Raw genomic sequence first — 13,259 nt, 5'->3', positions numbered from 1 at the left:
CTTAGGAATGACAGAAGTAGCGATGATACCGACCGCTCCTCTTGCCGACCCCTAGGAGGGGCCGTCGGCAAGGCTAGAGAAGCAGCCCCGCTAAGACTTAGCCCATGTGGTGGTTGAGACGACTTAGGTGGAGCCTCACACCGCCTTAATCCACAGGCGGAGGAGACCATGGAGGGTCGAGGAGCAAGTGCCTCGGGTGGCGGCCGAGGTGTCTGAGACCGACATCATCCAGGTGGATGAGTCGGCCCTAGAAGAGGAGGCAGAGGTTCCTCGACAAGAGGTTAGGGTCGAGGCTGGAGCCTTCATGGGTGAAGAGAGGACATCTATTGATCGTATTGAGTCGTCCCACCTTCAGGAGAAAGAGCTGGTTGTAGAGGAGATGGCTCCTCCCACATGGTTAGAGTTCATGTATCCTCATTGTGTCGCTGAGGTATGGGAAGAAGAATGGGAGAGGATGAGGCAGTACCTCATTGGGTCTTTAGGGATTAGCCCTCGATTTAGTCAGGAACCTGACCCAGAACATCGCTACCAGCCTACTCACCACCATGACATTAGGGGGCGAGTCCTCGAATCTCGTCTGATTTGGATGAGGGCAGTGGAGCAATTCTAGCTTTTTCAGGACAAGGAGTTCTTGAAAGGGGTCCCCAACGCTGGTCTCCACCAAAGTCTCTAGAGCTACTTGGTGCGGGGGGCGTTGTCGAGCAAGAGATATCCGGCCGAATGGAACAAATATGGACCTCTTATCTGAAGCTCCTAGGGGAGGTAACTACCCTCAGGGATGATAGGGGGGCCGACTCCGAATGGGCGACAGAGTCGTTAGCCCAAAGAGCTTCCGAGGTCGAAAGGCTCAGGTGAGAGCTTGACGAGAGAAGTAAGAAGGCTAGGAGGCTAGATGAGGTGTTTCAGGAAAGGGACCGTATTATGGTACAGGCCGAAGCTGAGAAGCAGGCGGCGCTGCATGCAAAGGGTCAGCTAGAGGAGGAGCATACAACGCTCGTCAAGCTCCAAAGGGAGGTCATCCACATATAGGAGTCCTTGGCAATGGCCCAAAGTCACAGTGCTTACCTCGAGTCTGAGTCTTACCATGAGAGAATCATTGAGGAGTACCACCAGGGTCTTACTAGAAAGACAGAGGTGACGATAGCTTGCAAGGCTAGATACGACTACCTCGCGGCATAGCTTTCAGTGGAGATGAGGAACCCATCCGGTCGCTTTCACTATCCACCCTTTGTGGCTAAGTGCTTGGATGAGTTGGTGAAGGTGGAAGCACTTGAGGGAGGACTTGATCTTAGTGAGGACGAGGGGGAGTCAGATGATGATGCTCCTAGGGCCCCAGGCGGAAGGACCAATAAGGGAGGTGGATGCTCGACTCTTCCGCTGACTGCTGTCAGTGGCTCCTTGCCTTTGACTCTAGGAGTGAGAATGGATATTTCCTAATTTTCTTAGAATTATTTGCACTTTTGCATTGTACTTGTGTATATATTTTTAAATACTTCCTTATAAATGAATAAAGAGACAAATTTTTGCCCTGAATCGACTTGTTTACATTGTGAAATCATGTTTTGGATTTCTTGGGATGAATCAGCTCCATTATATGTTTGTGAACCCAACAGTTAAGCCGATGGGGCTCGACCCTTGTGTAGGCGTCAAAAATTGCCTATAGGTCCCCGCACGCAGCTTGAGATGAAGAGAAGACGATGAACATCAATATCCGAGTCAAAGAGGATTATTCAATGCTGTAAAGAAGCTAAAAAGTACATAAAGTGAGTTGGAGAACCATACGAGTCAACATAACACGTGAAATGACAAAACAATGAAGAAACAACTCAGCCAGGAGTTGTGCTTTGCCCTCAATGGGTGAAAAACCATGTGTGTCTCGCCCACACCATGTGTGTATCTCCCATGTGAAATTGTAGATCTCTTTGCTAGCTTTCTAATTCATCTTGAATCACCTCATTTCGAGATCGGACGAGAGAGTTAGAGCCAAAATACCCGAGACAGTCCAGACTGTTTCGCACCTGCGAGAGACAAATGGTGTCTTGCACACATTAGCCATGATATAATTCGATTCAGAAGAGACTCAAAAGACAAAATTTGTAATTCTCTTCTCTATCTTTCCAACTCATCTTGAATCACCTCATTCCGAGGTCGGATGAGAGAATTAAAGTCAAAATACCGAAGGCAGTACAAACTATTTTCTTCAACCGAGACGCAGAATTTGTCTGGAAAGCTATGAGACAGCTTACAGTTTCCGAGACATGAAATCTATCTGGAAAGATATAAGACAACTTATAGTTTTTGAGACATGAACTTTTTTTTGGAAGCTATGAGGCGACATGTTGTTTCCGAGACACGAAAACTGTCTCGGAAACTAGGGACAGTGTAACGTCGTTTTGTGATGATTTTCTCGAGTTTTGTGCAGACCACATGGCTTCTTAACTACTAAGGATCGCCTATGAACGTGAGAGCCCATTACAAATGAAAAACTCTCCCATAACTATAGAAATCATAGCATTTAAAGGGGGGATGTCGGTTACAAAATGGGCTGGAGCAACTCCTTCTTCCGAGACAGTGGACACTGTCTCAGAAACATGAGTTGTCGGTTTTGACTTTTGACCTTTAGTTACAACTTCTAGGGGCTATAAATACTTCCCTAACACCTATATACACGGGATCAAGCAGGGACCAAGCAGATTCTAGGTAGAGACTTGAGCTTTTTGATGAATTTTTAGCAAGAGAGAGAGAGTCTTCATTATTTTCAAGAATCCTCGAGATCTAAGCTTTGACTTGATCTTGAGAAGAGTGTTTTATCTTACATTGTTGAGATATCCACTTCTGTCCTTATTAATAAAATAAAACATTAACCCTAAGCCTTCTTCGAATTAACCTTGATCTGTGATTCGGTCGTCCACGGGCTAACGCACCCCCGGCACAAACAAAGATCCCACACAAATAGTGAACAATAAACGTTCCTACGTGTGTTTCTAAGGAGAACTCTTATTCTTGTTTTATTATAAAAAGAAGTTTTACAAAGCATAAAGCTCACTCTTTTGTTTCCATTGTAATCGATAAACGTTTATAATGGATTCTGCAATAAAATTTGTTCTCGAGACAAACACGCTGATGACTTAGGTGGAGCCAAAGGTCTTGTTGCCGAGACCGTCGTGTCGCAACTGATCAAGATCCCGGTTGAATCCATGGTCGAGTATGAATTCGACCAAGCAAAGTTTTAGGAGTATCTGTCATCCTCATCCTCAAGATCTTCATCACCTCGCAAATGCAAGAAGATTTAATCTTCAAAGAAGGTTTTCCAGTCTTCAATCCGACGAAGGCTATGGGTGATGACTCTCGCCCTGTTGTTGTTGAGGCTTCCCCTCACAATGCTACTCCAGCAATCAACAATGTCGGAACCTCTACTCACAATGACTCATCTCCAGATAAGGATTCGTTGAATGAAAGTTCGCAAACTCTAACGAAGAGGGCTCGTTAGAGGCAATGCCAACACTGTGCTCGTCAGCTTGCTAAAGCTTTGGAGCAAGTTGATGGGGTTCGTTACAACGCAGATCTGGAGTTAAATAAGCACTGAGTGATCCAGTTTCCTCAAAGGCAAACCACTCACATATCTGCTAAACTATCAACGGAGGAATGAGTTCTCATCAAAAGAGCCCGTTTGACCCTTAAGAAACGCATCCAAAAGCGTCGTGCAAACTCCGCTCACGCCCGAGCCCTTATGCAACAAACACAAGGAGGAAAAAGAAAACGGTGGCCAAAGAATCACCGAGAGCCCGTAAAGTTTGGATTCCAAAGTCTAAACTTGCGTGAAAATAAAATTCGGCGACAACAAGGAGTGTCCCCTTCAGCCGAGACACAAGCCACTGTCTCGACCAAAGCAGCCTTGTCCGAGACACTAGCCAGTGTCTCGACCAAAAGCAAATTTCTGTGGCCACTCCTTCAACTTCGTCGACTCCCGTTCCTTGTCTGTTTGCTATGACTATATATGCTACTCTACCAGTGAAGCCTTGGGTCAGTCCTTACCTATCAAATTTCAAAATTGCAATGACGGATCGCCTTGATCCTTTGCATGAGGATCGAGGCAAAGCTCCAGTCAAAGAACGCTTGGGTCCGGTGAACAAATCCCAAGTGACTGTTCAAGCTGGGAGTCATACGCATCCTCCTACCAAGTTAAAGCTATCCTAGGTTGGGAAGAATCCAATTTCCACCTGCTTAGGGTTCATATTGAAACTCAGGAGCCCGTTAAGATTCCGCACCCGCAAGTGGGTAGTTCTAAATGTGCAACTCCTGATGTAACCTTGGATCACTCAAGGTGACAACAAGTCATCCTTAGTATGTCAACAAGGGCCAACCACGCCAACATAAGATAGGGTGCTCCAGCCATCATGTCGATGACTTATACTATCAGGCTGGAGGTAAGAATAAATCTTGGAAGAGGACTGTTCGAGAAACAAGCCCTCATTGCTCATATGAAAGGCTCATCAGAGCAGTACTGTTTGAATATAGCTGCTCCAGAGCCACTCCACCAAGGGTTTTTGTATTTTAGAGAATTTCCACCGAAGTGTTAAAGCCCAAACCGAGGCGTTTCTGAAAGAAAAGTCAGTCATTCAAGATGATAAACTCCCAGAAGTCACCACAAATATGGCAGATAGAGGAAAACGGCATTCGACAAACTCTGACCCTGACTTTTCTCTAGGAGGAAGAGTTGATCAGAGGCTCTCTCAAAGAATATCACGGCTACAGCTAAGGGCTAATAGACACAGAAGTGTCTCGACCAAAAGCAAATTTCTGTGGCCACTCCTTCAACTTCGTCGACTCCCGTTCCTTGTCTGTTTGCTATGACTATATATGCTACTCTACCAGTGAAGCCTTGGGTCAGTCCTTACCTATCAAATTTCAAAATTGCAATGACGGATCGCCTTGATCCTTTGCATGAGGATCGAGGCAAAGCTCCAGTCAAAGAACGCTTGGGTCCGGTGAACAAATCCCAAGTGACTGTTCAAGCTGGGAGTCATACGCATCCTCCTACCAAGTTAAAGCTATCCTAGGTTGGGAAGAATCCAATTTCCACCTGCTTAGGGTTCATATTGAAACTCAGGAGCCCGTTAAGATTCCGCACCCGCAAGTGGGTAGTTCTAAATGTGCAACTCCTGATGTAACCTTGGATCACTCAAGGTGACAACAAGTCATCCTTAGTATGTCAACAAGGGCCAACCACGCCAACATAAGATAGGGTGCTCCAGCCATCATGTCGATGACTTATACTATCAGGCTGGAGGTAAGAATAAATCTTGGAAGAGGACTGTTCGAGAAACAAGCCCTCATTGCTCATATGAAAGGCTCATCAGAGCAGTACTGTTTGAATATAGCTGCTCCAGAGCCACTCCACCAAGGGTTTTTGTATTTTAGAGAATTTCCACCGAAGTGTTAAAGCCCAAACCGAGGCGTTTCTGAAAGAAAAGTCAGTCATTCAAGATGATAAACTCCCAGAAGTCACCACAAATATGGCAGATAGAGGAAAACGGCATTCGACAAACTCTGACCCTGACTTTTCTCTAGGAGGAAGAGTTGATCAGAGGCTCTCTCAAAGAATATCACGGCTACAGCTAAGGGCTAATAGACACAGAGATTACAGAAGAATGCATGAAGGGTTTTCTTCATATGAGGAGATCTCAGATACTTGTTCTGCAGTCGTCTCCGATGACACAATATCTAGTGTAGGACAGGCTGGGGAGGCATTCATCATCATACTTGACCAATTAGCTCAAATGCTGCAAGAAGCTCTGGCTAAGCAGTGAGAAGAAATCAAAGCTGAGATGAGAATGGAGATGGAGTTGACTATTCAACAGATGAGAGAATTGCAGACTCACATCCTCATCAACAACATGAGCCTAGTCGACGAGCTGAGTCTAGGTGGCTCAATACTGCGCCTGTTCAAACAAATGTTGTTGATAGTGACTCAGAAGTGGATGAACACATATTTGCCGACACCCCTCCTAACAATAATAATGTTAGGGGTGTTCCAATTGAACCTCCTCAACATCCCCTGAAAAGGTACAGGTGAGGACAAGAAAATGAAAGAACTTGAGAACAAAAAAGTCAACGTTTTGATGTCGGCTCAAGGGGTGAAGAAGACGGGTATTTCATGCCCATATCAGAGGGAGTGGGAGTCAATTCCATATCCGCCAAAATCCAGTCTGATTAACTTCACTCCATTTGACGGGAGAGGTTCATCCACTCAACATTTGATTTATTTTAAGTCTCATTTGGGTATGATCTCTAAAAATGAAGCTTTGATGGTCCGATCATTCGTTGGCACTCTTCACGGGGCGGCTTTCGATTGGTACCGACGTCTCAAGCCTGGAAGCATCAACAGTTGGGACGATATGGAACGCTTATTCCTCACTAATTTTTGTGATGATGACACTAAAGTATCAATTGGAACCTTGCTGCATGAGAAACAAAAAGATGGAAAGTCATTGACAACATCGTTAAACGTTTCTGGACTAAAGCAATAAACTGTTGAGACCCGGTCACAGAAGAGTTCATTCTCAAAACGTGTCACAATAATCTCTCTTTGAATGTTCTAGAAGCCCTGGGGTAGTGCCATCCAAAACCTGGAAGGAGTTAAAACTACACGGTGAACAAGCCGAACGCTTCCTTAGAAGAAAGAAGGATGAGAGAGGCCAACCGATAGCGCCTGCAACTGCTATTGACGTTAATCAACATTACAACAATAATCAAGGTAACAATCACCACAACAGTCACCTCAAATGCAACGGTACTCCTTTAAGGATGATGAGGTTCCAGCCATCTTCAAGTATCTCCTGAACAACGACAAAATTGAGTTGTCACCTATTAAAAATTAGGAGGAAGACAACAAGAGTTTATACTCAAAATACTATGCATACCAGAGGAGGGTTCCTCATCCTACCAAGGTTTGCTTCGCCCTCAAAAACATAATCCAAGCCTTGATTAACAACGGCATCATAACAGCGAAACAAGCCAAATAAGAATAGCGAAGACTTCAATGAGTACACGAGTATAAACTGTTTCTCCATATTCCTCTGATGGGTATACGAGGTTAAATTGCTTCTATTATTTCCAACAACGGGAAGTTCCTAGAGAATACTACGCATGGTGTTCTTAAGGATAACCCAACATCATGGGTAAAAATACTACGCTCCTCATTGGACTCAGTTTTGCAAAAAGCTAGAGGTCAATACGAAGTTTAAGGAGAATACAGATTCAGGAATTGAGACCTAATTCCGTGGTAGCATTGCCCACTAATGGGAAGTTCCTGGAGAATATTACACATGGTATTCTTAAGGATAACCTAAAACCAATTGATTATTCAAGGTAAAAACCAATCATCGGAATAATTCATTCTAATCATGATAAAAATAATTAAGAACCTCCCACTATGACTATTTAATCATTTCCAAGATAATTAAAAACCCCCACTGTGACTTTCAGAGTACTCTTTTGTTGAGATGAGATTCAATGACTACATATGGTCAATCTTTCCTCACGAAACTCTCAGGGTGTAATTGTGGAGTTCTTAATGATTCACGGTCCTTCACCACAAAATTCTTCACTGATCAAATTAATTAACGGTGACTCCACCAAAAGTCTTCATGGTTAAGTCCATTCAAACTCTCACTGTCTCTAAGCCTTTAACACTCCCACTGTTGAAGTCCTGACACAACATCCAAATTTTTAATCTGCTGCTCTATGGGGATTATCAAACCCCTTCATGTTAAATCCTTGCAACTTAACACTAAAAAAACCCACTGAGTGATTTGAACAAGTCAACATTCCCATTGTTATTTGTACCTCCACTCCCGCTGTTTCTTGGTCAAACCTTTCTATAGTTAGGGCCAAAGTCAAAATCCCCTTTCGATTCCTTCCATGAATGAGAGGTCCACTCAAATTGAACGATCAACCCTATAAACAGTTAGGATCATCTCAAATTTCCATTTGGTCAAACCTTTAAACAGTTAGGGCCAAAGCTAAAATCCCCTCTTGATTCCTTCCATGAATGAGAGGTCCATTTTCAAATTGAACGATCAAAGTTTTGAACAGTTAGGGTCGTCTCAAATTCCCACTTGGTTAAACATTTAAACAGTTAGGGACAAAGCCAAAATCTCCTCTCGATTCCTTCCCTGAATGAGAGGTCCATTCAAATTGAATGATCAAACCTTTAAATAGTTAGGATCGTCTCAAACTCCTATTTAGTCAAACCTTTAAACAGTTAAGGCCTAAGTGAAAATCCCCCCTCGATTATCTTCCACAATTAAGAGGTCCACTCAAATTGAATGATCAAATCTTTAAACAATTAGGATCATCTCAAACCCTCATTTGGTCAAACCTTTAAACAGTTAGGACCAAAACCGGAATTTTCTTTCGATAAACGAGAGTCTTCCACCCACATCAGGTGATCAAACCTTCCTACAGTTAGGGTCATTTCAAAATTTCCACTTGGTCAAACCTTTAAACAGTTAGGACCGAAGTCAGAATTTCATCTCGATAAATAAGAAATTCATCTTCAGATTGGGTAACCAATCCTTTAAAAGTTACGGTTATCCAGATCTTTTCGATTCTCAGAGTGAAGATCCCACTCTTAGTTTCACCTTCAGGATTCTTGAAGTAGAGATCCGACTTTGAGTTTCTTTTATAGCAGGAGATAGAATATAAAATTATCCCTCTCCAGTATTGAGTTCGTCTTTGCCCCACGAGAAGACCTGGAGATAGAATATAAAATTCTTCCTCTCTAGCACCGGGTTCGTCTTTACCCCAAGAGAAGACACAATCTAACCAAAATCCATGCCTTATACGTATGGGGGTCATTATCTCGATCCTTAATTAGAAATAAGCCTACGCCTAATACACGTTGCTGAGTGGTGCGTTCCTATAAAAATAACAAAGTCTATGTATTCAATATCATAGCACTAAGTCTAAAAGAATTTATTTTTTTAGCACAACGTTATATGTAGAATGGACTTAGACAATCTACATGCTAGCCTGACTCAAACGGTAGTCGGTAAAGACTCATCAAATCCATTGATGACTGGGGGTTTATCAAAAATCCTATAATGAATAGCTTGCAATGACAGTTTCGCTCTTCTAATTCAGAGAGCTTCTCTTCATAAAGCTTGTACAAGCCTCATCTTCAATCAGCTTTAATAGTCATTAATGCATCAGCTTCATCAGTTGGTCTCGTAACTCGAGCACCTGGGGTAGCTTCAGAGATAGTAGCTGTATCAGCATCTACGACCAAATCTCGCATAAAGAGCTTAACTTGGCGAGCCTCCGATGTATTCTCAGCTTGCTCTTCCCACACTATATGAGTATAAACTACATTTCCTTGAACCTCCAACGAGTATACGAGGTTAAACTGATTCCCAAAATCCCAAGGAGTATACAGGTATAAACTGATTCTCCATGCTCCAATACCTTAAGAGCTTAAACTGTGTAGACTCCAGTCAACATATGAGTATAAATTGTGTTCACGCCAGTCAACACATTGAAATGGAAATCAACTCTAGTCAACGCATTGTAATGAGAGTCAATGCCGGTCAATGCGTTACAACGAGAGTCAACGAAGGTCAAAGCATTGCAAAGAAGATCAACGCCGGTCAATACGTTGCAATAAGAGTCAACGCTAGTCAACATGTTGTAAAGAAGATTGACTCCGATCAATACATCCATATTTTTGCCAAAATAAGACTCGGTTGCACCATAATGAGGGTCGACGTCGATCGACGCGTCGATGATTTTCGCCGAAATAAGGCTCAAGATGAGATTCCAAGTCAAAAGGATAACCCTGGGGATTTCAATTGTGATTCAAATATGAATTACTGACAAAGATGATCAGTTCAATATCGATTCAACGGTAAGAGCTAAATTTAGAAATCCACACATTGGTTTCAGTTAAAGATTTCGACAACGGACAGACGATAAATGTAGTATCGGAAGAATTTTGGCTATTCGACAAAATACTGAATAGACTGAAAGCTGAGAAAGTCTAAAAGTTGAAGGCTGAGCCAATCATATCCAAAGTATTCTAGGCTCTTTTATAAAAGAACGAGACTGCAACACTTTGGAGGAGGTATTTGTAGGTGTTAAAATTTTCCTATAGGTCCCCGCACGCAGCTCAAGAAGAATAAAAGATAATGAATGTCATTATTCGAGTTAAAGAGGATTATCCAATATCGTAGAGAAGCTAACATGCACATGAAGTAAGTCGGTGAAGCGTACGAGTCAACGTAACACGCGAAACAGCAAAACAACGAAGAAACAACTTAGTCAGGAGCTGTGTTTCGCCCACAATGGGTGAAACACCATGTGTGTCTCACACACACCATATATGTCCCACCCATGGGAAGTTGTATTTCTCTTCTCTAGCTTTCTAACACATTTTGAATCACCTCATTCTGAGAATGGACGAGAGAGTTAGAGCCAAAATATCCGAGACAGTCTAGACAGTTTCACACCTGCGAGACACCAATGGTGTCTCGGACATTTCAGCCATGATGCATTTTAGTTATGAAGAAGCTCAAAAGAAAACAGTTATAGGTATCTTCGTCCGATTTCAAACACATCTTGAATCACCTCATTCCGATGTCGGAGGAGAGATTTAAAGTCAAAATACCAAAGTTTATACAAACTGTTTTCTTCAACCGAGACACGGAATCTGTCTAGAAAGGTATGAGACAGCTTATAGTTTTTAAGATACAAAATCTATCTGGAAAGGTATGAGACAACTTATAGTTTCTGAGACACAAAATCTGCCTGAAAAGCTATAAGACAACTTATAGTTTCCGAGACACGGAATCTATCTCAGAAGCTTTGAGGCGACATGTTGTTTCTAAGACACGGAAACTGTCTTGGAAACTAAGGACAGTGTAACATCATTTTGTGATAGTTTTCTTGAGTTTTGTGCAGACTACATGACTTCTTAACTGCTGGGGATCACCTATGAATGTGGGAGGGCCGTTACAAACAGAAAATCCACCCATAACTGCAGAAATCTTGGCATTTAAAGGGGGGATGTCATTACAAAATAGGCTAGAGAAACCCCTTCTTCTAAGACAGTGGACACTGTTTCGAAAACATGGGATATTGATTTCTACTTTCTACCTTTAGTTACAACTTCTAGGGGTTATAAATACTTCCCTAACACCTATATGCACGGGACCATGCAAGGACCAAGAAGATTCTAGGCAAAGACATGAGCTTTTTAGCGAATTTTGATCAAGAGAGAGAGTCTTCATTATTTTCAAGCATTCTCTAGAGCCTTCGTCGTTTTCTCGAGATCTAAGCTTTGACTTGATCTTGAGAATAGTATTTTATCTTACCTTGTTGAGGTATCCACTTCTGTCCTTGTTTCTAAAATAAAACATCGACCCTAAGCCTTCTTCGGATCAATCTAGATCTGTGATTCCGTCGTCCACGGGTAATGCACCCCGGCACAGGCAAAGATCTCACGCAAGCAGTAAACGATAAATATTCCTGCGTGTATTTCTAGGGAGCATTCTTAATCTTGTTTTATTGTAAAGAAAAGTTTTACAAAGGACAAAGCTCACTTTTTTGTTTTCATTATAATCGATAAACATTTGTAATAGATTCTGTAATAAAATTTCTTCCCGACACAAACACCTTGTCAGGAAGACGTGTCTCAAACTCAAGTAGTTGTCTGAGAGGTATGAGTTGACTTCATGAAGGGTTGGCTACTATGCAGAGAATTAACAGTGTCTATTTGAGCATGTCTATTGTTGGCTTCATAGAGTCGACTAGGTTGAGTCGTCTGTACACTGAATAGACATCATTTAGCGAGTTCTAAGATGCCTTTATCAGGCAGGTGAAGCGTCACTATTTTAAATGATGTGATGATGTTATAAAAAGCTAAGAGTCACTATCGCTTTGATTTCGAGCGAAGAGGCATGGAGTAAAGAGGACAATGCTTCGACTTTCGTGTGGATCGTTTGGATTTCGAGATGGATCTTGTCCATTTAGTTTGAATCGAGCCAACCATTCTGATTACTCCATGTGTCTCCCTTAGGGACTATATATATCGTAGTGGTGGCAAAGAGGGGATCTTCTTCACAAGCCCTTGCCCTAGATCCTCGTAATTTGTCTCTCGAATTTTCACAACTCCTTTTAAAAACTCCCAATGATTTCTCATGGCTTCCCAAACATCCATTGTCGATCGCAATGAAGAGGAGATCAATCTTCTTTGGTTTATCTATGAGAAGATTTGTCCCCAAAAGCTCGAGATGTACTACGGGCTCTATGATCTTCCTAAGGTCTTTACCTTATCGGCACCGAGTGAGGATGAGCCGGTATATAGCCATGGCTAGAATAAGTAGCTCATCTACATCACTCATCTAGAGCATAGGCTGTGGATTCCACTCCATCCCTTCATTAGTGATGTGTGCATTGCTATGGGGGTGTCTCCCTCTCAGTTTACCCCTAATGCAATTTGAGTTCTGGTGTCCTTCATGGTGATTTGCCACCGGGTCGGCATCTTGCCTAGCATGCACTTGTTGGGAAACCTTGTTAGCATGAAGTCGACAAAGAAGGATCCCCACTACTTCCTCTAGTACACTGGTGGTTGTAAGCTGGTGTCGGAAGCTCCAGAGTTGAACAGAGACTGGAAGGATAGGTTTGTGTGGGTCTTCAGGGTCGACGACGTCCTATCTTGCCCTAATTAGCCTAAAATCAACAAAGAAGTGCTAAAGCCGTGCATCCTTACTACTAAGGAGGGGTGATAGATTAAGAAGATCTGATCTTACGTCGGGTCTCATGAGAGAGGCAACCTCTTTGAGACGGTATCCCTTCGGGTGGCCAATATATCAAGGGTCCCCCCTTCTTAGGCTAACAAGGTCCGGGCCAGCCTGTTGGCTCTTCCTTTAGGAAAAAGCCCTTAGAGAAATTCAAGGGGAGAGGAGCCAGGCTCATCCATAAGGCTCAAAAAGAGGTTGAGGGAAAATATGGCCCCCTGAGGAAGTAGGCGGCTTAAGGTCGCATATGGCGGAGATAGCCACTAGATTGGCCGGATCGCACACTACTACCAAAAAAGAGAGGAGAGAGAGAAGGAGGAGACTGGATGGGAGCCAAGGGCCTAGCTGGTCAGCTGAAGTGGCTAGGGTCAACTTTGTACAAGAACAACAACCAATCGTCCTGCCCACCAATCAGTCCGAAGTTGTCATCATCGACAACGTCTCCCCCTCTAGGCCAATAGG

The sequence above is a fragment of the Asparagus officinalis genome, chromosome 5 (assembly GCF_001876935.1).
Source record: "Asparagus officinalis chromosome 5, Aspof.V1, whole genome shotgun sequence".
Lineage (NCBI taxonomy): Eukaryota > Viridiplantae > Streptophyta > Magnoliopsida > Asparagales > Asparagaceae > Asparagus > Asparagus officinalis.
This window is presented reverse-complemented; position numbering follows the sequence as displayed.